We start from the raw sequence: 25,638 nt of genomic DNA on the forward strand, positions 1-25,638 counted from the left end.
ACCTAGAGGTGACGCTCCAACCTGCGGCAAACCCAGAAGTGATGCTCCAACCTGCGGCAAACCCAGAGGTGACCCTCCAACCTGCGGAAAACCCAGAGGTGACGCTCCAACCTGCGGCAAACCCAGAGGTGACGCTCCAACCTGCGGCAAACCTAGAGGTGACCCTGCAACCTGCGGCAAACCCAGAGGTGACGCTCCAACCTGCAGCAAACCCAGAGGTGACGCTCCAACCTGCGGCAAACCCAGAGGCGACCCTCCAACCTGCGGCAAAGCCAGAGGTGACGCTCCAACCTGCGGCAAACCCAGAGGCGACCCTCCAACCTGCGGCAAACCTAGAGGTGACCAACCTGCGGCAAACCCAGAGGCGACCCTCCAACCTGCGGCAAACCCAAAGGTGACGCTCCAACCTGCGGCAAACCCAGAGGTGACGCTCCAACCTGCGGCAAACCCAGAGGTGACGCTCCAACCTGCGGCAAACCCAGAGGTGACGCTCCAACCTGCGGCAAACCTAGAGGTGACCCTCCAACCTGCGGCAAACCCAGAGGTGACGCTCCAACCTGCGGCAAACCCAGAGGCGACCCTCCAACCTGCGGCAAACCCAGAGGTGACGCTCCAACCTGCGGCAAACCTAGAGGTGACCCTCCAACCTGCGGCAAACCCAGAGGCGACCCTCCAACCTGCGGCAAACCCAGAGGTGACGCTCCAACCTGCGGCAAACCCAGAGGCGACCCTCCAACCTGCGGCAAACCCAGAGGTGACGCTCCAACCTGCGGCAAACCTAGAGGTGACCCTGCAACCTGCGGCAAACCCAGAGGTGACGCTCCAACCTGCAGCAAACCCAGAGGTGACGCTCCAACCTGCGGCAAACCCAGAGGCGACCCTCCAACCTGCGGCAAACCCAGAGGTGACGCTCCAACCTGCGGCAAACCTAGAGGCGACCCTCCAACCTGCGGCAAACCCAGAGGTGACGCTCCAACCTGCGGCAAACCCAGAGGCGACCCTCCAACCTGCGGCAAACCCAGAGGTGACGCTCCAACCTGCGGCAAACGGAAGCAACAGTGTTATTATCCTCCTGCACAACAACTGTGTGGACGGTCCAGTTCCAGTTGAAACCAGGAAAAGAGGAGGAATATTCTCAGCGGCATCAAGAGATAGCTTCATGATCCACATTACTATGTTTCCTCCTCAATATTTCTTAGCGAGAGTTCATAAAGACTATCATCCCTCGAGAGGGTCTTGGTAGGACGGCCGGATCTGAATGGTTGGAGGGCTCCAACGAGGCCGGTAGATATAACCCTCACAGCGATCCTCTCTCCACTACTGAAACTATTGTTTGAGAGACTGTACGACCCTACATATTTTCTTCGTAAAATTGCTGACTTTAACCAACCATATCAGGAAGGAGCCAACCTTTTCTCTCTAGATGTCTCGGCCTTGTACCCAAGCACCCCTCAAGTGGCAGCAATCCGTTAAGTAACAGCTTTCTTTGAGGAACACAAAAGGAGAAATTGCAGACGACCTACCAGACGCCGGAGTAAGACGTTTCCCCTGGGAGGGTGCTAGTGGGACGGTGCTTGCGCCATGTCTTAGACTGTAACCTAAAGGACACGCTCCTGTGTTCTGACAATAGCTTACCGACAGATTAATGGAACAGCGATTGGAGTGTGTGTGAGATAGAGGTCAATATTTTTCACACATGGGCTAATGGTTTCCGCCCAGATTGGGGTTTTACAGTCGTATCTATCCCCCAAGGATCTACCCTTCCTCGACACTTGTGTATAACTTGAATGAGAAAGAGACTCTAAACTAAAATGGTTTAAAAAGATTCTAACCTGCATTCTTATCTCTTGCATACTTCCTGTCATCCAGCATCCTTAAAAACATCTCTCGCCTATTCGTTAGTTATCCGAATAAAACGGATAACGAGTGTTAACAGCGAACTCCAGAAGGATTTTTATATAATTTGGTCGTTTTTCCCGAACAGAGAGGATTCTACCGGAAGAGGCACACAAACTTTCTACACTACAGAAGCGCGACCTTCTGAGGACCGGACGACAGCAGGTTCCCCTCTCCAGGATGGTGCTCCCTTCAACGTGTATTCCTACAGCATCAAGAATGTTCAGGGAGGAGATAACCAAACTTTGGCAATGGATGGAGGGCCCCCTTTAAGGAGCACACAGCTTGGCAACATTTCCCTTCGGATCCCCCCTCTGATATCCTGGAAAATGGGAGCCTCTTTACAGGATATAAGGGTAAGGCCCGTTTCCCTGCTCACCCACAGTAGAAAGGGGGAGAACATGAATAGGAGCCAAATCTATTATAACCTAACCTAACCTGGGTTCTCTTTGGTTTTGACTAACACATGTGATTTCTGGAGCTTCTAACAATTAGCAGCTACAGAAATTACATGCATTACAGTCAACCTCGTTATTCAAGCTCGTTCTGACAGTTCCTGCGACGGCACAGGATCCAACTGTATTGGCGTTTGTCTTTCCATTGGAGGATTTCGGCGCCGTGGAGAGGAGAGACCTGCTGCATGGGTAACAGCTTCTCCACCGTATCAACCTACCCTGGATTTGCGCCCTGGAGAGGCCACTCCAGACCGACAACCAGAGCGCAACTCCATAGTCTCCTGAGACTGACAGATGCCCATTTACTTACTTAACAATTAGGAGTGACTTCGACGTCGACCAAGCTCACGAGGCTCGTGACATCACCCTAACAAGAGAAATTCAGAATAAAAACATTTGCATATTAGACAAAATCCATTGAAAGATTTCAGATTCTTGAAGCCTTCAAATAAAAGTAGAACAACACACCATAAATACTCCAATAGCGGAACAATTAACTCTACCCACCATAAGAGTGAGAGCGAGACCGGAACGTGAAGATGCCAACGATGACGTCACGGCTCAAAACGCCATGCTCACTACACGTGACTAATATTATTATGTATAGGTTATTTCCTCATGCCTCTTACCTTTACACCTTATTCGTCACCTAATTGTATGCATCTGACTTCCCAGCAGTATAAATTCGACATGTTCTCTCCTGTCTCACGACACCTACACGGTTCAAGACTTACTCATGGAGGCCACGTCACCAAACTCTAACGACAGCACTGCTCAGCCAAAGTCGCAGGCAAAGAAAAAACGGAAAACCTAGAGGTCTACACTAACCCCACCAGCTCCATAACTGGTATAGCCAGCCCTCCAGGCTGAAAACCATCATGAAAACCCCCATCCATCGTCAGATCTCTAGTATCAGCCACTGATACAGATAATGGCTCCAAAGAGCCTCCACTTACGGGCTCACCATAGCCCGAGCTACTGTAACTTATTGTTCTGAGTAGCGAATCTTAAACATCGTCTCATCACCGGGAGACATCTCCCGTCACGCAGGGTGCAGTCGCACCTCCACAGAACTCACACGCTGGGTGCAGTCGCACCTCCACAGATCTCCAGTATCATCTATTGATACTGGTGATGGCTCAAAAGGGCCACCACTTACGAGCTATTCATGCCCGTGCCACCTTTTGGGTGGCTTCATCTTCATCTTAACACATCCACCAGGGAGACATCTCCCGTCATGCAGGGTGCATTCGCACCTCCACAGATCTTCAGTATCAGCTCTTGATACTGATAATGGCTTAAAATGGCCACCACTTACGGGCTATTTATGCCCGTGCCACCTTTTGGGTTGCTTCATCTTCATCTTAACACATTCATAAGGGAGACATCTCCCGTCATGCAGGGTGCATTCGCACCTCCACAGATCTCCAGTATCAGCTCTTGATACTGGTAATGGCTTAAAAGGGCCACCACTTACGGGCTATTCATGCCCGTGCCACCTTTTGGGTGGCTTAATCTTCATCAATCAATCAATCGAATCTTAAACAACAACAACTCCTGTCTCTCTCTCACAGCCCCGCTCCTGTGCCAGTTAAGTCTACTACGAGCTCACCATAGCTGTGCTGCTTGGAACTTTTGTTACGAGTAGCTGAATCTAAAACTCCTGTCTCTGACCTCGAATAACTGGAGAAACCAAAGCAATACTCCACAAGGCAACAACAACCGAACAGATCAGGGGAGCAAAATGAGTACACCTGCTATTGCCTCCAAGACATCCCAAGCACAAATGACGACCCCCTTGATATTCTAATGCCCCAGTACCTGAATGTAGCAAAGACACCACGACCCAACCCAGATTCTCCTCACCTACCTAGAAAAAAGAAAAGGAGCCAAAGATATATCAAGTGTCTACTGTTCCAATGATTATTGCCTCCCTGACAGAGACCTTCAGCAAGATGCTTGACAAAGCATTCCAAGCACTGGAACAGACCAACCCTCACTTAAAGAAGGAAATGTTAACAGAGGACCAAAAACAATCTATTGAACTTGTTTTTTCCACACGTTTACAAGCCCTACCTATAATGCTCGATGAAGTCGAAGAAGGTGACGAAGCTGAATGGTTTCAGCCCCCAGTGGCAGTCTCCACTCTAACCAAGACGACACAAGCAGTCGGGAAAATCAGCACATAATAAACTACAAACGAGTCAATGGTTTTGAGTCCTTGGTGGACTCTACTATAACATAATAATGGCCAATAACAACACTCATGAATATACATTGGAATATCAAAGGATTCAAAACAAAACACAAACACTCAGAGCAGTGCTTCTCAAGGACAACATTGATATTGTTTTACTTCAAGAAACATTTACAAGGACTGAAAGAAGTATCAATATCACATGATATCAAGGTTTCCACTCTCCAATTGGACAAGGTGGCACCAGAGGCACTTCAATACTAGTAAGAAATCATATCAGTGCCACAGCAATCACAGACCTGCCTAACTGTGGTGAGGACGTCGAAATTATTCGAGTTAATCTCACTATGAGGAATTCAATCCTAGACATCTTCAATGTATACAGGAGCCAATGAGAACACGATATGGATCTCTCTGCAATCTCTGAAATAACAGTCACCAAACCAACTATCATATCGGGTGACTTAAATGCTCATAATAAATTACTTGATTCACCAAGAACCGAAGCCAACAAAAGACATATTGGAAACCTTTAGGATGAACAGGCCAAAGCTGCAGAAAGAATGGCTCTTAATTGATTTGAATGGAAAGCCAAACCACTGCACCAAAATGATTTTACTGACAGAAAACCCACAGAATGCCTTACCTCCCACCTGGATCAAATCTATGACAAACCAGGAATCCTTATTTTTCTGGACTTTGAAAAAGCCTTAGAGCTAGCCAATGCTCCAGCTAAAATGTGCTGCCTTGTGGATAAGAAAATCAAGGGACACGCTCTTGCATTTGCCAAAGTATAATCAACAGAGAAGCTAAAGTCAAATTCCAAGGAAAAACATCCTCCTCAAAGAGGCTGGAAAATGGGACTCCTCAGGGAGGAATACTAAGCCCCTTCCTCTTCAACTGTCTCATGGAACAATTCATGAAGCTCAAGTTACCAAAAGCCAAACTGCTTAACTATGCAGACGACTTTGTGGTCATCATCAATGGCAAAGGCGCTATGAATCGTGCACAAAAATGCCTAGATATCATCAGCAGGGAAGTGGAATGCATAGCAGTTCTTTAGGTTATGCTCAGAACGCATAAACAACATAAATGCAAAGCAATGACCATTTTTTTCACGGATATTCCTGCGCGGGCCCTAAGCCCCTGGCTCGCCCACTAAGTGTTGCTTGTTTCTGTTTTACTTGGGCGGAGTATGAGTAGTTATGATTCGTATGGTCGCTTCAGTAAGATTTTGCCATATGCGTTTAACAACTTCCTCTGCTCTGTTGAATCTAAGTTGAAATCTTAATGGGTTTGTAACTGTGCACTGTGTTAGATGATGTTCCAGTGGTCTGTCGGGCATTTCTCCACAGTGCCAATGGCCGTTAAAATGAGAACTCAAGGCATCAGAGCTGCAATTCAAGGAAAATATCCTTGAATTTAATATCTTCTGCAACGTTACAAAACCAGAAACTCAGCTTAGCATTCCCTGACAAGTTTTAGAGATGGTGCATCTCTACCAGTACTCAAAATGTACTACGTTCAAGCAGTTAGGTCATTCATTGACTATGCTGCTCCTGCTCTTGCATCCCTTAGTGATAACCAATGGGAGAAACTGGAGTGTCTCAAAACGATGCCTTCAAAACAATACTGCGAGCACCTATTCTCTCATGGCGAGAGAATCTAAGAATGGAAACCATCTTGCCAGCCTTAGAAAACAAAATTAAACAAAAAATAGCCACCAAAACAGTAAAACGTGGTGGAACCACCGCCAGACTGCCAATCAAAGATTGCATAAACAAATTACTGCATAGAAACCTTCAATATAGAACAAGTACTTGGGCGGAAAATCTGGTCAAGATTGAAGCGAAAGATTGAGAAAGTGGACTTGAAACTGACTATTAGAGAAAAAGGAGAAGATCGCCTATATCAACATTTTCGGCAAACTCCTCCATGGGAAGAACCGAGTTTAAAGGTAATCACTGAAGGATTACCAGTTAGAAAATCAGCTTGTGACTCGCAGAGGCTCAAAGCAGTCATAGAACAACAAATGGAAACCATCTCATGACCGACAACCACTCACATCTTCACACATTGATCAGTTGATAAAAAAAAGATTCTGCTGGGGCAGCAGGTTACACTAAGAACCATGAAACTTACTGGAGCATGAACAGTAGGTACTCAACATTGCAAACAGAATTATATTCCCTGACAGAGGCTATAAATTAAGAAATTAAGAATAATTTACAGGATGCCATCATTCATACCATTTCTAAATTTTCGTTTCATGCATTGTTATTCATCCAGCACAGAGATAATATACAACTTATCACATAAATCCTACATCTAGGAAAAGAAGCACACTGTCTTTTTACAGCCAGCTTGGGGCCAGTAACAGGGTTCTTTCTGTTAACGTTTCTCATAACTTCTCCTTGATCCTACCCAAAGTCGATAGTAAGTTTTCAAGAATTGGTGGTAGCAAGTAACAGTGCAAGGAATAAAGGGGGAATAAACAACATGCAATTTCACCTTCACCAATACATTATCACCTTCACCAATATATATCTCTAATTATAACTGCACATTTACACTGTCGCTTTCACTCAGGACACTCAGTAGATCCGTAGTGTTCATCAAGCCCTGGTGAGTCCACTATCTTCACATATACATTGTCTACACTCAATGGCAATCACTGGCGAATACACCTTCGACATGGGCCAGTCTACGCATCGTATCATCACAATGCCCTAGTACCCCACATCTGCTCTCAAGAATATACTGGCAAAGGGCTTCAGCCACAAGCTGACAGGGTCTTAAATAATCATGTACAGGGTTAGCTAACACCCTGGCAGAAGTCTCTAGCAATACACTAGCAGCACTTCTCAACAGATGCACTACCGTCATCTCGTAACTCTTCTTAGCCAATTCCCAGGTACGTCTGTCCATACAACACTACATAAATCCAGCAACTAACACACTGCTACTACCGACGGTGGTCACTTTGTCCTCTCACAGGACCAAGTCAAGAGTTCTGGACTGCCCAAGGTGAACTGTCCTCCTCATCGCAATCGCCTCCTTACGTCACCACTGTGAACATAAAACGTCATTAATTAGACAGTCAGTATATTGGGTGGTTAAAGAAAGGGTATGTATCTTGACGTTATCTAGAGATGATTTCGGGGCTTTAGTGTCCCCGCGGCCCGGTCCTCGACCAGGCCTCCACCCCCAGGAAGCAGCCCGTGACACCTGACTAAACTCCCAGGTATTGAATAGCTCCCAGGGGAATAACTCCCAGGGGAATTGAAATTGTAATTGCTTTCACAACCTAGATGGCATTGATATCGGTACGCAACCCACCAGAGGTCATCATCATCGACCTCACCATCTAACTGAGGTATGAAACAGGAGTCTTTCACCGGCGCCACACCACCACCAACAGATGACGTTGACTACATCGCACCTAATACCTGGGAGTTGGAGTGCAGGTCCATAAATGCCATTGAAAATACCACTCCCCACTCCAACAACGGTGTCGATACCGAAACAGCTGTCAATCACCCTAAATTGGATACCAAATCACATTGGCATAGTTGGTAATGAAAAGGCAGACTCACTAGCAAAAACTGCCACTGCTCTACCTGTTGTACAGGTTCAAATACCTCCAAGTTTCTCACAGATTAAGGAGAAAATCAAGAAGAAAATACTCCCAACTATCAAAAGTCGCCACAGAGCCAAATTAGCGGAAGGAAGATCCACTGCGATGTGTAATGAACAAGCCACTGGGTTCTCCTCTTTCATGCCTGGCAAAAAAATATCCAAAGACATTGCAGTAGCCATACACAGACTCAGACTTGGTTACAAGTGCTGCTGGGAGGTAATAAACCCAATAGTTAGAGAGTGTCTTATCTTTGCAACAGAAGCAGAGGCACCACTATTACATTACTTACTGGACTGTGAAGCATCTGAAGCCCTGCGCATCAAACTCAACATTCAACCAACAAGAGCAGCTGCATTAAATGCAAAATCCACATCGACTACAATGGTAAAAAAAATAGTTGAAGAATGTGACACACTAGTGAACATTGGGCATCTACATCCGCCACCAAGATAATGTTAATAAAGCAAACCTTCATTGAAAACTTTGACCCAAATATCACAGTAACAAGGTTATCGTGAATGTAAATCTATATAAACAAAATGGAAATGTTCATTGTTCAAATAATTTAGATTTTTTTAGTTAACCTCAAACACATATGACATTTGGAGAGATCCTCTTCCAATTAAACTAAGAGGCAAGAGCACTAGTCAGAGGTTATCTTGATCTTGAGGTTATCTTGAGATGATTTCGGGGCTTTTTAGTGTCCCCGCGGCCCGGTCCTCGACCAGGCTTCCACCCCCGGGAAGCAGCCCGTGACAGCTGACTAACACCCAGGTTCCTATTTTACTGCTAGGTAAACGGGGCATAGGGTGAAAGAAACTCTGCCCATTGTTTATCGCCGGCGCCCGGGATCGAACCCGTGTAACACGGGTTGGGTTCCTCTCTACTTATCTTTCCTTCTTTTCCCTCTACCCGTATTCTTACTTTTTATTCTCTACCAAGGGACTCCAAAACTTTTACCAAAGCCAACTCCACGCCACGTGGTCCTAAGACGATTGACCGACTTAGGATTCTACACCCAGTATGACGTGACCTAGGCTTTGAGCAAAACCCTAGAGTCGCCTCTACGCTGCCACCACCAGACCAGCAACACCGAGCAATGATCGAGGTCTGGATCGAGGTCTGGTCCAACATCATAATAAATATGTTCACATTTCATAAGTTTCTCAGCTGTCAACTGACAGCAATCCTCTAACATCAAGAAACATACATCCTATCCTTACTGACATAGCTAAATAACATGTCCCTACTCTACCATCAAAGACTAGCTATTAAACTCTCTTGGCTCTTCACTAGCCAAGTCCATGTGTCCTCTAGAGCCGGCCACACCGTGCTCAAACATAAACATTAAAGTTATATCTTCAGACTGAACTTTCAGTCATCCGGGAGCGTACTACGGAACTATCAGGTTCACATCCGTGTACTACCCACTCCCCATCAATGTCAACCTTGACATGCTAAGGAACACACCTAACGTTTATTACATGTATCTAAAAATAAAAAAAAAATCCCTATACTATATCACAGGTTTCAGCTGACTGTACAGCCAAGTGTTCTCACTCACTAGAAGTGTCAATGTTTATATTGGTCCGCCTCTCCTGTGTTCAAACATTCTGCAAAAATAGCACAACATAATTTTCCATAACCGTTTGTTCTGGGCTGAGACAATTACACAGGGGCTTCGATTTTGATTACTGGCCAATTTATAGAGTAAAATTCATATATTATACCAGAATTATTTTAAATCTGTTTTTCAACATTTAAAAAGTATTGTGATTCTAACTCTGTTTTTCAACATTTAAACAAAAGTGTCCAGATGTTCTTTACACAGATGTTCAGAGCCAACTTTGTTGTTTGTATCAATTGTTCATATTGAGTAATCGAGAAAAAAAATCGATGCTGCTGGATGCTGAATGTAGTCGCTGACGATGACGGTGTCGATCTTGCTTCTCCCCATGTGTAGACATCAATACCTGGTCCTCTTGTACTCCCATCCGGTACTCTTGAATGACGACAGAGTGTAGTAGAGCTGAGTGCCAAGTGACAGCTGTAGAATACTGTTACTTCGGCCATTAATCTTGCTCTCGACAGTCCCCACGCCTTCATATCAATCACAGTTCACACGGCAGTCTTGATGTTAAACTTGACGGCGCAGATGACCACAGCAGAGCAGGACTGGATGTACCAACGGTGTCTCTTAGCAGGAGTGGTGTCAGAAGGTCGTAGAGGCGGGTTGCTTGTTTGCAGAACAGGTGAATCTCGTCTTCCATCATTGCTCACGTCATCTTCGGCGTTTCTTGATGTCACCAGGTTACTAGGCCGTAAACACCAACTGTGTATACCCTCGTACCGCCGACTTTAGGCCAAAGGAGACAATTTTGCGACCTTCTATTGGCGAGTCCCGGTACTCTGTAGGGAAACCGTGCCTTCCACCTGTGACCGCCTTATTTCCGCTTTCTTGTTACTTCAGATGACGTAATCATTAATCTTCCGGCGAAATTCTTGAGTACTGCTACGTGCTTTCCATTTCTTGACCTCTCCTCCAACACTGCTGGAATGGCTGCAGTCTTGATGACGCAGCAGGTGGGTATTGGTGATCTCGAGACAGCTACCCCGGCGTTGTATGGCACCTCCGGTGACTGCTATAATGTGGACAGCTCGCTGGCCCTGACAACCTCGTTAGTGACGTGAGGCGTCGGCCGGGTGACTCTTGGACAGTCACTCATCCCCAAAGTAACTGATGTATGGGTTACTGGGTCTGGTGGGGGGAGGGCTTTGTGTAACGTGCCTCCCCCCTCGGTCTTTACAGACAAGGGTTCACGTGTGGCTGGAACAACTGGGTCGGTGTACCAATCAGACCTGGGAACAGACAGACACAACACAGCGGAATCATAGATATACTCTGGGTTTGGTGGAGGTGGAACCCCAGAGCACGGTAAAAGTTGCTACCTGAGTTAAGTATAGACATAGTACACCTCATTGCCTTTACAGGAAAATCTAATGAATACTAAATTATACAAACCAAGGAAGTTACTTTACTGTATAGCGCGATATCTCGTCACCATAGGGTGGCGAGACTGCACCTGACTACTAATGAGCAATGACAGAGGATCATCCTCATCTTCTGACTCGTCGGTGAAGCCATGAGTCAGCACTGCTGAGTCAGGAACTAGACCCGCTGAAGGCAGTTCTAATTCCTCTCTAGCATGATAATGTTCCAATTTATTTACATGAATTGTCCTTTCCACCTGGTCCTCGAACACTCCTTTTATAACAAGATTAACCGGCCCGCCCTTTTAATTACTCTATATGGTCCTCGCCACCTCGGAGCTAGTTTCTTGCTCTGATTGGCGGGCGCAGCCTCATTCACTCTCAATACGAGGCTTCCTTCCGTCAACTCAAGAGGGCGCACTTTCTTGTCATAAAAATGAGCATACCGAGTCCGTGCCTTCTTGGACGCTTCAGCTGCAATATTCCATGCATTTCTCATTTTTCCAAGGACCTCTGAAGGATAGTCCTCCCCGTATGCAACATTATGTCTGTTAAGCAGACCTGAGGGGAAATTGCATGAATTACCAGTAAACAAATGAAGTGGTTGGGTGTTAATTGATTGGTGGATGGCAGTATTCAAGGCGAACTGAACATAGGGTAGGTGTTCATCCCAGGTGTTTGCATCATGTTCAGCAAGGATTGCAAGCATATCCTTGACTGAACGATTAGTCCGTTCCGTCATTCCGTTTGCTTGTGGGTGGTAGGCCGTTGTAAAAGCCGAAGTTGTCTCTAAAATCTTACAAACTTCTCTAAATATATTCCCATTTAATTCTTGACCCCGGTCAGAGACTAAAACTTTAGGAGGTCCGAATACAGTAACGAACCTACGCAAGAACGCATCTGCAACCGTACGAGAATCCTTCTGAGGTAATGCAACTAGTGTAGTGTATCTAGACAGATGGTCAACTAGCACCAACACATATCTGTTACCTGAATGACTGTGGTGTAAATCAATCAGATCGGCCCCCCACACGATCTAACGGTTCACGAATTTCAGGAAATTCCTGAAGTGGGGCTTGTACCTTAAGGGTGCCTTTCCTCCTCTGGCAACGAGGGCACGACTTCACGAAATTGATTACCTCAGAAAGTAATCCTAGAAAATAAAATAGAGACTTTGCTTTTAAGTGCGTTTTAAAGATCCCCGGATGCCCTGCAATTTTTGAAGCATGCGCAAGCTTTAACGCTGATGACTGCAACACGTCCGGAATAACTAGCTGAAATACTGCCCTATCATTCTGGCTATTAACATAATACAGGACGCCCTGTTTCATTTCAAAATCATGAATAGGTAAATTCTTTTTCTTTTTCGGGTATTTTCCTCCCCTCTAAATACTCAATAATCTCTTTCCATCTCGGCTCGTTCATCTGGTATTCTCTCATTTTATCCGATGGAATGGTTTCAATATTTTCATTAATCTGAACTGCCGCTATATTTCTACTTAGCGTGTCTGGCACAACATGTGCTGGACCAGGCTTGTACAAGATCTGGAATGAGTGAGCCGAAAGTTCGTGAGACCAGCGTGACATTCGTGGGCATTTCGTTCGCTTTTTAAATATGTGTGTCAATGCTCGATGGTCTGTGTAGATTACAAAATGCCGCTGAAATAGGTAAGGCTCGAAATACCTAACTGATTCTACTACTGCCAGTGCCTCCCGATCTGTAGCTGAATAACGAACTTCAGGTCCTTTGACCTTCCTACTGAAATAGGCTACTGGATGGGGTAAATTATCTGCGTCTCGCTGAATTAAGCACCCGCCAATAGCAATACCGCTGGCGTCAGTGTGCACTTCCCACTCTTTCTCAAAATCAGGAATAGCCAATACCGGTGTCGTGATTAGTTGGTCTTTCAGTTTGCGATAGGCCTCGTCATGTTCAGATTTCCACACAAACTTCGCATTTTTCTTTGTCAGATCAGTCAGGGGTGCAGAAATACCAGCGGAACTTTCAATATGACGACGAAAATATCCGGCCGCCCCCAAAAACCTACGCACGTCCTTTGCTGTCCTTGGAGTAGGCATGTCAGCAATGGCGCGGCAAGAATCTGGGTCAGGTCGGATACCGTCTGGGCACACCTGGAACCCCAGAAATTTGAATTTCTTAGCCGCCAGGGTGCACTTCTGAACATTCAGCCTGAAACCTGCCTGATCTAACAACTTCAAAGTCTCAGTCAAGTCCTGTAGGTGTTCCTCAAACGTCCTGGAATATATCACAACATGATCCAGGTACGCTAAAGAATGCCTACCCAGTACCGGACTAAGGATAAAGTTGATGGCCCTCTGAAACGACGAAGGCGCTGTCTTTAAACCAAACGGCATCCTACGGAATTGATAAGTGTGCCTACCATCCGAGAATGCTGTTTTTTCCCTATCCTGTTCTGCCACCGGAATCGCCCAATACGCCGATTTTGCGTCAAGAGTTGAGAAATACTTAGCAGCACCAAATTGATCTATTATCTCCTGTATTCGGGGCAACGGATACACATCACCCTTAGTTAGTTCGTTCACCTTCCGGTAGTCAACACAGAAACGATAACTACCGTCCGGTTTCCGAACTAGCACAACAGGAGAGAGCCAAGGTGACGTACTAGGCTCTATCACGCCCTGTCTCAACATTTTCTGGCACTCCTCCCTGATAATGTTCTTTGCCTGTTCCGGCAACCTCCACTGTCTTGTGTACACAGGCAAATGGTCACCAGTTGGAATGGTGTGCTCGATCTTATCAAGGAGACCAATCTGGTCATCCTCTGTCGCAAACAATTTCGGGAATTTTCGTAAAACTCCTCTCAGTGCCTTCCTATCCGCCTGTGCAACATGTTGCAAATCAAGTGCTGAAATTAATTTTTCCACTTCCTCTACATTCTGTGCAACATTTCTCGTCTCGTATTGTACTTTGGATGGTGTTTTAGTGTTCAACATATTCAGTGCACTACATTGTGCAGTGACGGCTGGCGTCTCAGCTGACTCATGGTGAAAGATTTCTGTGTCCTCCACCATGGTTCCCTGAGATACCCTATCACCTGCCCTGAAGCGAAAAGTCTTATGTGAAAGATTGACAACTGGAATGAGTGCACCTTTATCGAGCACTACAACTAAGTGATGAGGAATTAATAAACTATCACATCTCCCAGCCACCTGAAGGGTGGTACCTGGTTGTATGTGACGTCCCACGGCTACTTTAATAAATTTAACAGATTGTGGTGGGCAACTCTGTTTGGTCAATGCATGCAATGCGCATGACCTCTTAACTGTCTCTGGAAGAGACTTAAAAATCAATTTTGGATAGTGCGCATTATATTTCAGCTTCCTCTTAATTGAAGCTACAACTGGGGGATGGTCGATCACATCTCCACTGGGTAGGAAGTCTGTCCCAACTGCAACCTGCAGTTCCTAGCCCCTTTTTGAGCAGACAAGGAATAATCAAATCGCGACAGAAAATCAGTTCCCATTAAGATGTGACCAGGAAAATCAAGGTTCTCTACGATCGTACATGTGTGAGGCTGCAATTCCCCATCAATCTCAAAATTAACTGTACCTTGACCTACGATCTCAATCTTTTCCCAATTGACTGCTGTTAATGTCTTTGCGCAACGTTGAAGACGTGCATACTTAAAATTGCTGAAGGCTGACTTTTTAATTACCGTTGCCTGGCTTCCTGTATCAACAAAAGCTGTTAATCTCACACCTTCCACTTTCACCTCAAAAGTAGGCCTACCTTCACTAGGAGCCTGCTTTCATGCTTTCGTAGGAGTGACTTCGCAATCCCTCTGTATATGCCCACGCTTCCAGCAGGAGTAACACCTCCGCGGATCTCTGTCGGTACCCCGCGCAGGGTGGCTCGAACTTGCAGCTGTGGGCTGCTTCCCGCCTGATGAACCCGCGCCACAGTTCCTCGGCTTGGCTCCCTCGCCTTTACTTAACGCCTCTACGTATGGCGACAATTGAGTGCCCGGCGTCTCCGTGCGCATCTGCCTGTCTAAGGCTGTGGCGGCCTGGGGTTGGGGTTGAGGTATGGTGTGGGTGGCCTGGGGTTGGGGTGTGAATGGAGGTTGGGGTTGAGGTATGGTGTGGGTGACCTCAGGTTGGGGTGTGGATTGAGGTTGGGGTGGGTATGGGGTCGCCTGGGGTTGGAATGGGTATGGGGTGGCCTGGGGTTGGAATGGGTCTGGGTATGGGTATGGGGTGGCCTGGGGTTGGAATGGGTCTGGGTATGGGGTGGCCTGGGGTGTGAATGGGTATGGGGTGGCCTGGGGTTGGAATGGGTATGGGGTGGCCTGGGGTTGGAATGGGTATGGGTATGGGGTGGCCTGGGGTTGGAATGGGTATGGAGTGGCCTGGGGTTGGAATGGGTATGGAGTGGCCTGGGGTTGGGGGAAGGGTTGGTATGGGAACTGAGGATGGGGTTGGTATGGGAATTGAGGATGGGGTTGGTACGGGAATTGAGGATGGGGTTGGGGTTGTTGTAGTGGTGGATGAGGTGTACCTGAGCGGTCCCCAGTGGTGTCTGAAGAGGTGCTGTCCTCTACACTTCCACTCCCACTGGTCCCTACTGACTGGTCACTATCTGGGTTAAACATTTTCTGTGATTCCTGGTGTGCCATGTCTCTTCTAAACTACCCTTTAGTACACCCTCGACCCGGACTCACTTCAACCGTAACCTTATACAATATGAAAAAAAAAATCACAACTCTTTTCCAAGAGAAAACTACGAAATTCCCAAAATAGGGAATACAACGATTTATCGAGAGAATCGCTGAAGTGAATCCAATGAATGAGTGTCTGCCCCGCACTCGTGTCTGACCGTGAAATATCCCGCAGTTCTATTGCTGAAACCTAAGTCCTTTACGTTAAAAAAATTAAAGAATCTAATTTATATAAAACAATTTAAATGATAACGCAACTAACGCGCAACACTCGTGATGGATTAATAAATAATATTTACCGTACTTGAATACTAAGCGCGCTTGAAGTGAGCAGCGTGGCCACTGATGACTGATGGAGCGGGACCAGCTGCGCTGAAAAAACTAAGTCCCGCGCTTTTTCGCTTAAACGCTAAAAAACCTAAATTTTTGTTCTGAAGGAAAATAACTAGATTTACGTTAATAAACCGCTCTAGCGATTAATATAGACACCCAGGACATATATATGCTTACCAAAAATTGAATTTTTATAAAAAACTGCGTTTTTACTAAATTGCTGGACTCTGCCAATTTTTCTGACTCCGAGGGAAACAAATTTCTATCACCCCAAATATCACAAAACTCCTTTAATTCACAAAAATTTGGGTTTCTCGTTCCCAGATATAAATACGTTATTATTTACTACTGACGTTGTATGCAGAACAATACTGACACTTCGGGCGGTCTCAACACTCACTAATTCGAATTTTCGTCAAAATCCGAGATTTTCACCTCAAATGGACTCTGACAAAATTACAACACGATTTTCTCGAAAAATAACTAAATTCGGCAAAAATGTAATTATCACTGCTTAATGCTTCAGAACAGAATTACGTCCCTTGCGCGCACTAGAGGGTAACACTGACCCTAGGATATACACGAAACCTGAAAATTAGAATTTCCGCCAAAAAGTCAGATTCTAGCCCAAGCTGGACTTAGAAAATTTTCCACCTACGTTTCTACTGAAAACAGAATTCTAAGTCTACAAACACAATTCTACCGTCTTACTGGTAAAAACTAGAAAATATCACTCGCTTCGACTGGGGAATCCTAATGATACCCAGATCATACACGTGACCCACGAATACAAATTAATTACAGTTAACGACTTTCCGACGTTGACTTAGCCGAAAACTTATCCCAAAATACTTAGAAATATTCCACGGACTCTATTAAGCATTTACACGCAACTTACTATCCCTTAAACTCCTTCACTTACTATAGTGACCGACCAATAGCCATAAGTCCAGAGGATTAACTACACTCTAGTAACAACGCCTCTGACTTAGACTAATACAACAGGGAATAGCAAAGCCTAATGTACGCACTTAGCCTAATATGCAAGAAAATGCTAAACACTTTGATAAAAAAAAATTTTTAACCAGGGATTGAATGTAAGGGAAAAAAAAATTAACCTTTAGAACAACGAAAATAAACGGAAACTACTTTATAAATTGAAGTATACTTAATTCAAAAATGCACTCGACTTAATCTTATAATTGCTCCTACCGGCTCGCCGTACCACACCTAGCCTAGGGGCCACGACCATCTAGGTTCCAACAGAGCGACACGCAGCTTTCAGCAACAATTATGACTAGGGACGACTCAACCTCCACTAAGCGTGCGATCACTTAGTTGTTGAATCGCTGCTAGGTAGGTTACTAGTCCGTCCCTCGGAGGCCGCAACGCCCTTCACGGATTTCCGTTTTTCCTAGCGTTTTGGGTCGTCTAATAACGCCCTCGGACTATCTACTGGCGTCCCACAGATATATCCGCCCAGACAGCCCACACGGAACTGCTGTTGAGAGTATGGCGGCTCCCAACACCTCTGAATTAATTGCAATGGGTCGAGTATGGTACCCAGTCCAATCAACTCGGAGCGGTCTCCTTTTCAATAAATCTATTTTAACAGCCTAATCTTACTAACTAAACCTTAATCATATCCGCCCGCATGACCCATGATTCGCCAATCCCCACTCAAACGCACTGTTGTGGGGCGCACTGCTAATCCTGGCCCGCGGCTGTCTCCTTAGCATCCGCGCACGTGTTCGAACAGCTAGACGCGTGAGCCTTTCAACAATTTCAAACAAAATTGTTGAAACCACCGCTGTGCACCATTGTAACACGGGTTGGGTTCCTCTCTACTTATCTTTCCTTCTTTTCCCTCTACCCGTATTCTTACTTTTTATTCTCTACCAAGGGACTCCAAAACTTTTACCAAAGCCAACTCCACGCCACGTGGTCCTAAGACGATTGACCGACTTAGGATTCTACACCCAGTATGACATGACCTAGGCTTTGAGCAAAACCCTAGAGTCGCCTCTACGCTGCCACCACCAGACCAGCAACACCGAGCAATGATCGAGGTCTGGATCGATCATGCGAATTAGTCAACCTTGGGGCTTGATCCCCACTAGTAGTTTATAACCTCGGAAACTTGAGTGTGGAATTAATTAGATGGGGATGATGAATTCCGATTCGATGTTAGAATCGGCGCCCAATCCAACTCTGCCTCGTGTGGACCACGTGACCAGGACAAGTATACACATAAAACACATGGAAATAATAAAAATGCAATTTATTACCTAATTAATTTATTAAAAGAAAAACTAAAACAAAATCTAAATATGTTCACTCCCTGTCACTTTAACACTCCCTACTTGACCTGAATGGCAATGAAGACTATTCCTATACATAACAATAGCAACTATACCTCTATGTTTTACCAGCTGAAGATGTTGGGCTGGTCTTGGGAGAGGTAAGATGGATTGACCTCTCCCAGTTGCTCTGGAGTCCACACTGATCTGTCCTCGTCTGGCCTAGCCCAGACTAGAACATTGTAATGTTCCGCATCGCTTACCCAGTTACTTTAGCAAGGTTAAGTTATAACAATTAACCTCTGTTGTACTTAATTGATCCAGACTGGTTGAATTATTTTACTGAAATTAAATTACACAAACATCTAACGGCAGAGCTGTTCCCGATCCCCAAAATGGTTAATTGAACTTTGAGAAATAGTAAACATGTCAACCCTGATGACCTATGACCGCCGGTCACTCCGCCTTACAACTCAGATCTGATTCGTGACGTCACTGATGGTGACTTAAACTCAATAATTAGAATACTCTTGATATTGTACCCAGTACTATTATACAATACAATTTTAATACAAAATGAATAAAGGCTAATTTCTCTAAATTACTGAATACTATAGGATGATTCATTATACGCAGCTATGAACAAAGCGTCGGTTATTTTCACCGCGAATTCCCCTGGGGTCAGGTCCCCCAGGTCACCACGCGGGCTCAGGTTCCCGTTCTCTTTTGTCGATAAACCACTCTGGATAATTCTTACAACAGCCTAGTTTGTTACACCCGGGACCACAGGATCACAAGTCCAGTGTGCTGTCCGCTCGGCCGACCGGCTCCCTCCGGAATAGAAGCCCTCAACAAGGAAATATTAGCATCACTAACCTTCCTGCTCGACAAAGTAGATGGAGTAGTTAAGCTGCTGGCGCTGAAGGAACGGGTGCATGTGATTTAGGAAGGCCCCAATCTGGTAAAAAAAAAATCAGTCAGGGTTGATGAATATGTATTATTAAGTTCTTATTGGTATCATATAGTTGTCATTGGGATTAAAACTTTCAAACCCATTAATTGAGGTGCACAGGTTGTTATATAAACATCAGTATATTTTTACTAGGATTGTGCACATGTGGTTGCATACTCTCGTTATAAGTCTTGTTAGACTTATAATTTTCATAAGTGTTATAAGTCTTCATTCATGTCAAATAGATGTTAGTGGGCTCCGCATGTGTTCCGACCATGTAATATAGTGTCATCGCGGCTGCAACAGACATTGTCTGTACACGTGTTGACAAGGTTACTATACGCCTTCACTGGTGTGACGCAGATAATACACAGCGGACTCGTCAACATGCAGGTACTTGGGTTCTATTGCTAGTGGTCCAGATATAGTGGACTCTCCGCTGTTATATAAATAATTATATATCATTCCTGGTGTTATGTCGGCATTATTATTACCACTAATGTGTTATTCGGGGAGCATTATATCATCCCTGGTGTTACACAGGCAGCATTATATCATCCCTGGCGTTACACAGGCAGCATTATAATATTCCTGGTGTTATGCAGGCATTATTATGACTACACATGTGTTATATGGGGAGCCTAATGCTATCCCTGGTGTTATAATGGGAGCATTATACCATCCCTGGCGTTATACAGGGAGCATTATACCATCCCTTGTGTTATATGGCGAGCTTTCTACCATCTTTGGTGTTATACAGACATTATTATGACCATGATATATGAGGAGCATTATACCATCCTTTTTTGTTATACGGGGAGCATTATACCATCCCTGGTGTTATGAAGGCATTATTATGACTACACATGTGTTATATGGGGAGCCTAATGCTATCCCTGGTATGATAATGGGAGCATTATACGATCCCTGGATGTCATGCAGGGAGCATTATACTATCCCTGGTGTTATACAGGGATCCTTGGTGTAATGAAGGCATTATTATGACCACACCTGTGTTATACGGGTAACATTGTACCATCCATCATGTTATACAGGGAGCATTATACTACCCCTGGTGTTATTCAGGGAGTGTTATACATCCCTGGTGTTATGCAGGCATTATTATAACCACATGTGTTATATGGGGAGCATTATTCCATCTCTGGTGTTATAATAGGAGCATTATACTACCTTTGGTGTAATGCTGTCATTATTATGACCACACATGTGGTCATAATAATGCTGGGTCTAGAGGTTCTGCAGGGACCTCAGAGAGGCTACCAGCCTGCTTCAGGTGTAGTACAGAGGTGGCCCTTCAGGTCCTCGTTCTCGTGTACGACCTCGTGCCTCTGGCGCCTTACAGCCAGCGGCTCCGGATAGATGGGACTCGACCGCCTGGGAAGGCAGCTCATCTAAGGAAAGGACAACCCTGATCTCAAACATCCGCTGCCTTGGGGCCATACCCAGTTTTGGGACGGGATTCAGGAGTCAACCAAAAAACTGGAGCTAGTGACCCTAAGGCAGATGTTGGCTTCAATCTTGTTCTGGCCGCTCCTGTGACGGTGCTGGACGCAAGCATATTGTCATTTGCCTTTCCACTGGACAATTGTAGCAACGTGGAGAGGGTGGAGCTGCTGCATGGGGTAACACCTTCTCCATATCAACCTCCATACAACAGTACACACAGTAACACCAGTACACACAGTAACACCAGTACACACAGTAACACCAGTACAAACAGTAACACCAGTACACACAGTAACACCAGTACACACAGTAACACCAGTACACACAGTAACACCAATACAAACAGTAACACCAGTACAAACAGTAACACCAGTACACACAGTAACACCAGTACACACAGTAACACCAATACAAACAGTAACACCAGTACAAACAGTAACACCAGTACAAAGAGTAACACCAGTACACACAGTAACACCAGTACACACAGTAACACCAGTACAAACAGTAACACCAATACACACAGTAACACCAGTACAAACAGTAACACCACTACACACAGTAACACCAGTACACACAGTAACACAGTACACCAGTACAAACAGTAACACCAGCACACACAGTAACACCAGTACATACAGTAACACCAGTACACACAGTAACACCAGTACACACAGTAACACCAGTACACAGAGTAACACCAGTAATACAGTAACACCAGTACACACAGTAACACCAGTACACACAGTAACTACAGTACACAGTAACACCAGTACACACAGTAACACCAGTACACACAGTAACACCAGTACACACAGTAACACCAGTACACACAGAGTAAATACAATACACAGTAACACCAGTGCACACAGTAACACCAGTGCAAACAGTAACACCAGCGCACACAGTAACACCAGCGCACACAGTAACACCAGTACACACAGTAACCCCAGTACACACAGTAACACCAGTAATACAGTAACACCAGTGCACACAGTAACACCAGTGCAAACAGTAACACCAGTGCACACAGTAACACCAGTACACACAGTAACACCAGTACACACAGTAACACCAGTACACACAGTAACACCAGTAATACAGTAACACCAGTACACACAGTAACACCAGTACACACAGTAACACCAGTACACAGTTACACCAGTACAGAGTAACACTGTAACACCAGTACACACAGGAACTACAATACACAGTAACACCAGTACACAGTAACACCAGTACACACAGTAACACCAGTACACACAGTAACACCAGTACACTCAGTAACACCAGTACACACAGTAACACCAGTATACACAGTAACACCAGTACACAGTAACACCAGTGCACACAGTAACACCAGAACACAGTAACACCAGTACACACAGTAACTACAATACACAGTAACACCAGTGCACACAGTAACACCTTTGCACACAGTAACACCAGTGCACACAGTAACACCAGTGCACACAGTAACACCAGTACACACAGTAACACCAGTACACACAGTAACACCAGTAATACAGTAACACCAGTACACACAGTAACACCAGTACACACAGTACACACAGTAACACCAGTACACAGTAACACCAGTACACAGTAACACTGTAACACTAGTACACACAGTAACTACAATACACAGTAACACCAGTACACAGTAACACCAGTACACACAGTAACTACAATACACAGTAACACCAGTACACACAGTAACACTAGTACACACAGTAACACCAGTACACACAGTAACACCAGTACACACAGTAACACCAGTATACACAGTAACACCAGTACACAGTAACACCAGTGCACACAGTAACACCAGTACACAGTAACACCAGTACACACAGTAACTACAATACACAGTAACACCAGTACACAGTAACACCAGTGCACACAGTAACACTAGTACACACAGTAACACCAGTGCACACAGTAACACCAGTATACACAGTAACACCAGTATACACATTTACACCAGTGCACACAGTAACACCAGTACACAGTAACACCAGTACACACAGAAACACCAGTACACACAGTAACACCAGTACACTCAGTAACACCAGTACACAGTAACACCAGTACACAGTAACACCAGTACACACAGTAACACCAGTACACAGTAACACCAGTACACACAGTAACACCAGTACACTAGGGAATGGAATGCACTAGGAAGTGATGTGGTGGAGGCTGACTCCATACACAGTTTCAAATATAGATATGATAGAGCCCAGTAGGCTCAGGAATCTGTACACCAGTTGATTGACAGTTGAGAGGCGGGACCAAAGAGCCAAAGCTCAACCCCTGCAAGCACAATTAGGTGAGTACAATTAGGTGAGTACACAGTAACACCAGTACACAGTAACACCAGTACACAGTAACACAGTAACACCAGTACACAGTAACACCAGTACACAGTAACACCAGTACACACAGTAACACCAGTGCACACAGTAACACCAGTGCACACAGTAACACCAGTACACACGGTAACACCAGTGTACACAGTAACACCAGTACACACAGTAACACCAGTACACACGGTAACACCAGTACACAGTAACACCAGTACACACAGTAACACCAGTACACTCAGTAACACCAGTACACACAATAACACCAGTACACAGTAACACCAGTACACAGTAACACCAGTACACACAGTAACACCAGTACACACAGTAACAAGAGTACACTCAGTAACACCAGTACACACAGTAACACCAGTACACAGTAACACCAGTACACAGTAACACCAGTACACAGTATCACCAGTACACACAGTAACACCAGTACACACAGTAACACCAGTACACAGTAACACCAGTACACAGTAACACCAGTACACACAGTAACACCAGTGCACACAGTAACACCAGTACACACGGTAACACCAGTGCACACAGTAACACCAGTACACACGGTAACACCAGTACACAGTAACACCTGTACACACATTAACAGCAGTACACTCAGTAACACCAGTACACACAGTAACACCAGTACACAGTAACACCAGTACACACAGTAACACCAGTACACACAGTAACACCAGTACACTCAGTAACACCAGTACACACAGTAACACCAGTACACAGTAACACCAGTACACAGTATCACCAGTACACACAGTAACACCAGTACACACAGTAACACCAGTACACACAGTAACACCAGGACACAGTAACACCTGTACACAGTATCACCAGTACACACAGTAACACCAGTACACACAGTAACACCAATACACACAGTAACACCAGTACACAGTAACACCAGTTCACAGTAACACCAGTACTCAGTAACACCAGTGCACACAGTAACACCAGTACACAGTAACACCAGTACACACTGTAACACCAGTACACAGTAACACCAGTACACACAGTAACACCAGTACACACAGTAACACCAGTACACACAGTAACACCAGTACACTCAGTAACACCAGTACACACAGTAACACCAGTACACACAGTAACACCAGTACACACAGTAACACCAGTACACACAGCAACACCAGTACACACAGTATCACCAGTACACACAGTAACACCAGTACACACAGTAACACCAGTACACACAGCAACACCAGGACACACAGTATCACCAGTACACACCTTAACACCAGTACACACAGTAACACCAGTACACAATAACACCAGTACACACAGTAGCACCAGTACACTCAGTAACACCAGTACACTCAGTAACACCAGTACACACAGTAACACCAGTACACAGTAACACCAGTACATAGTAACACCAGAACACACAGTAACACCAGTACACACAGTAACACCAGTACACAGTAACACCAGTACATAGTAACACCAGTGCACACAGTGACACCAGTACACACAGTAACACCAGTGCACACAGTGACACCAGTACATAGTAACACCAGAACACACAGTAACACCAGTACACACAGTAACACCAGAACACACAGTAACACCAGTACACAGTAACACCAGTACACACAGTAACACCAGTACATAGTAACACCAGAACACACAGTAACACCAGTGCACACAGTAACACCAGTACACAGTACACAGTAACACCAGTACACACAGTAACACCAGTACACACAGCAACACCAGTACACACAGTAACACCAGTGCACACAGTGACACCAGTACACACAGTAACACCAGTGCACACAGTGACACCAGTACACACAGTAACACCAAACACCATCATAACACACACATGAACATAATAATTACACACACATAGCGCATCTGATGACAAACAACTTCAAAATGGATAATCACATCGCAGAATATCTCACTATACAACAACGGAACTGCAATGGAGTTCGCAATAGAATTAATATCATCATACACTACGTCTGTGAACACCAAATTGACGTCATAGTGCTACAGGAGACGCTGGTGGGTGATGACTTCAACCCAAGATTCAGCGGATATCGCAAGTTCTCCCTTCCCTCAAGGTCAACAACCAGAACATTGAAACCTGTAGGCAGCACAAATACCTTGGAGTTGGTATTAACAGTGATATTGTAAATGATCTACACCGTAGGTTAAAAGAAAGACTAAAACCATTGAAAACACTTACTGGTAAGAATATTGGTATCAATATTAAATATGCTAGACTATTCTATATGATGTTCGTTAGATCTCTCGTTGATTGTAATGCTCTGCACTTAATTAATTTCCCCTCCTCTGT

The 25,638-nt window shown here is 45.0% G+C and overlaps 1 pseudogene; it reads right to left on the minus strand.

Annotated features, from left to right (window-relative positions):
* The window catches only part of LOC138365878 (beta-1,4-galactosyltransferase 4-like), a 113,167-nt pseudogene that overhangs the window by 48,274 nt on the left and 39,255 nt on the right, over positions 1–25,638 (minus strand).

Source organism: Procambarus clarkii, chromosome 2 (assembly GCF_040958095.1).
Source record: "Procambarus clarkii isolate CNS0578487 chromosome 2, FALCON_Pclarkii_2.0, whole genome shotgun sequence".
In the NCBI taxonomy this organism is placed as follows: Eukaryota; Metazoa; Arthropoda; class Malacostraca; order Decapoda; family Cambaridae; genus Procambarus; species Procambarus clarkii.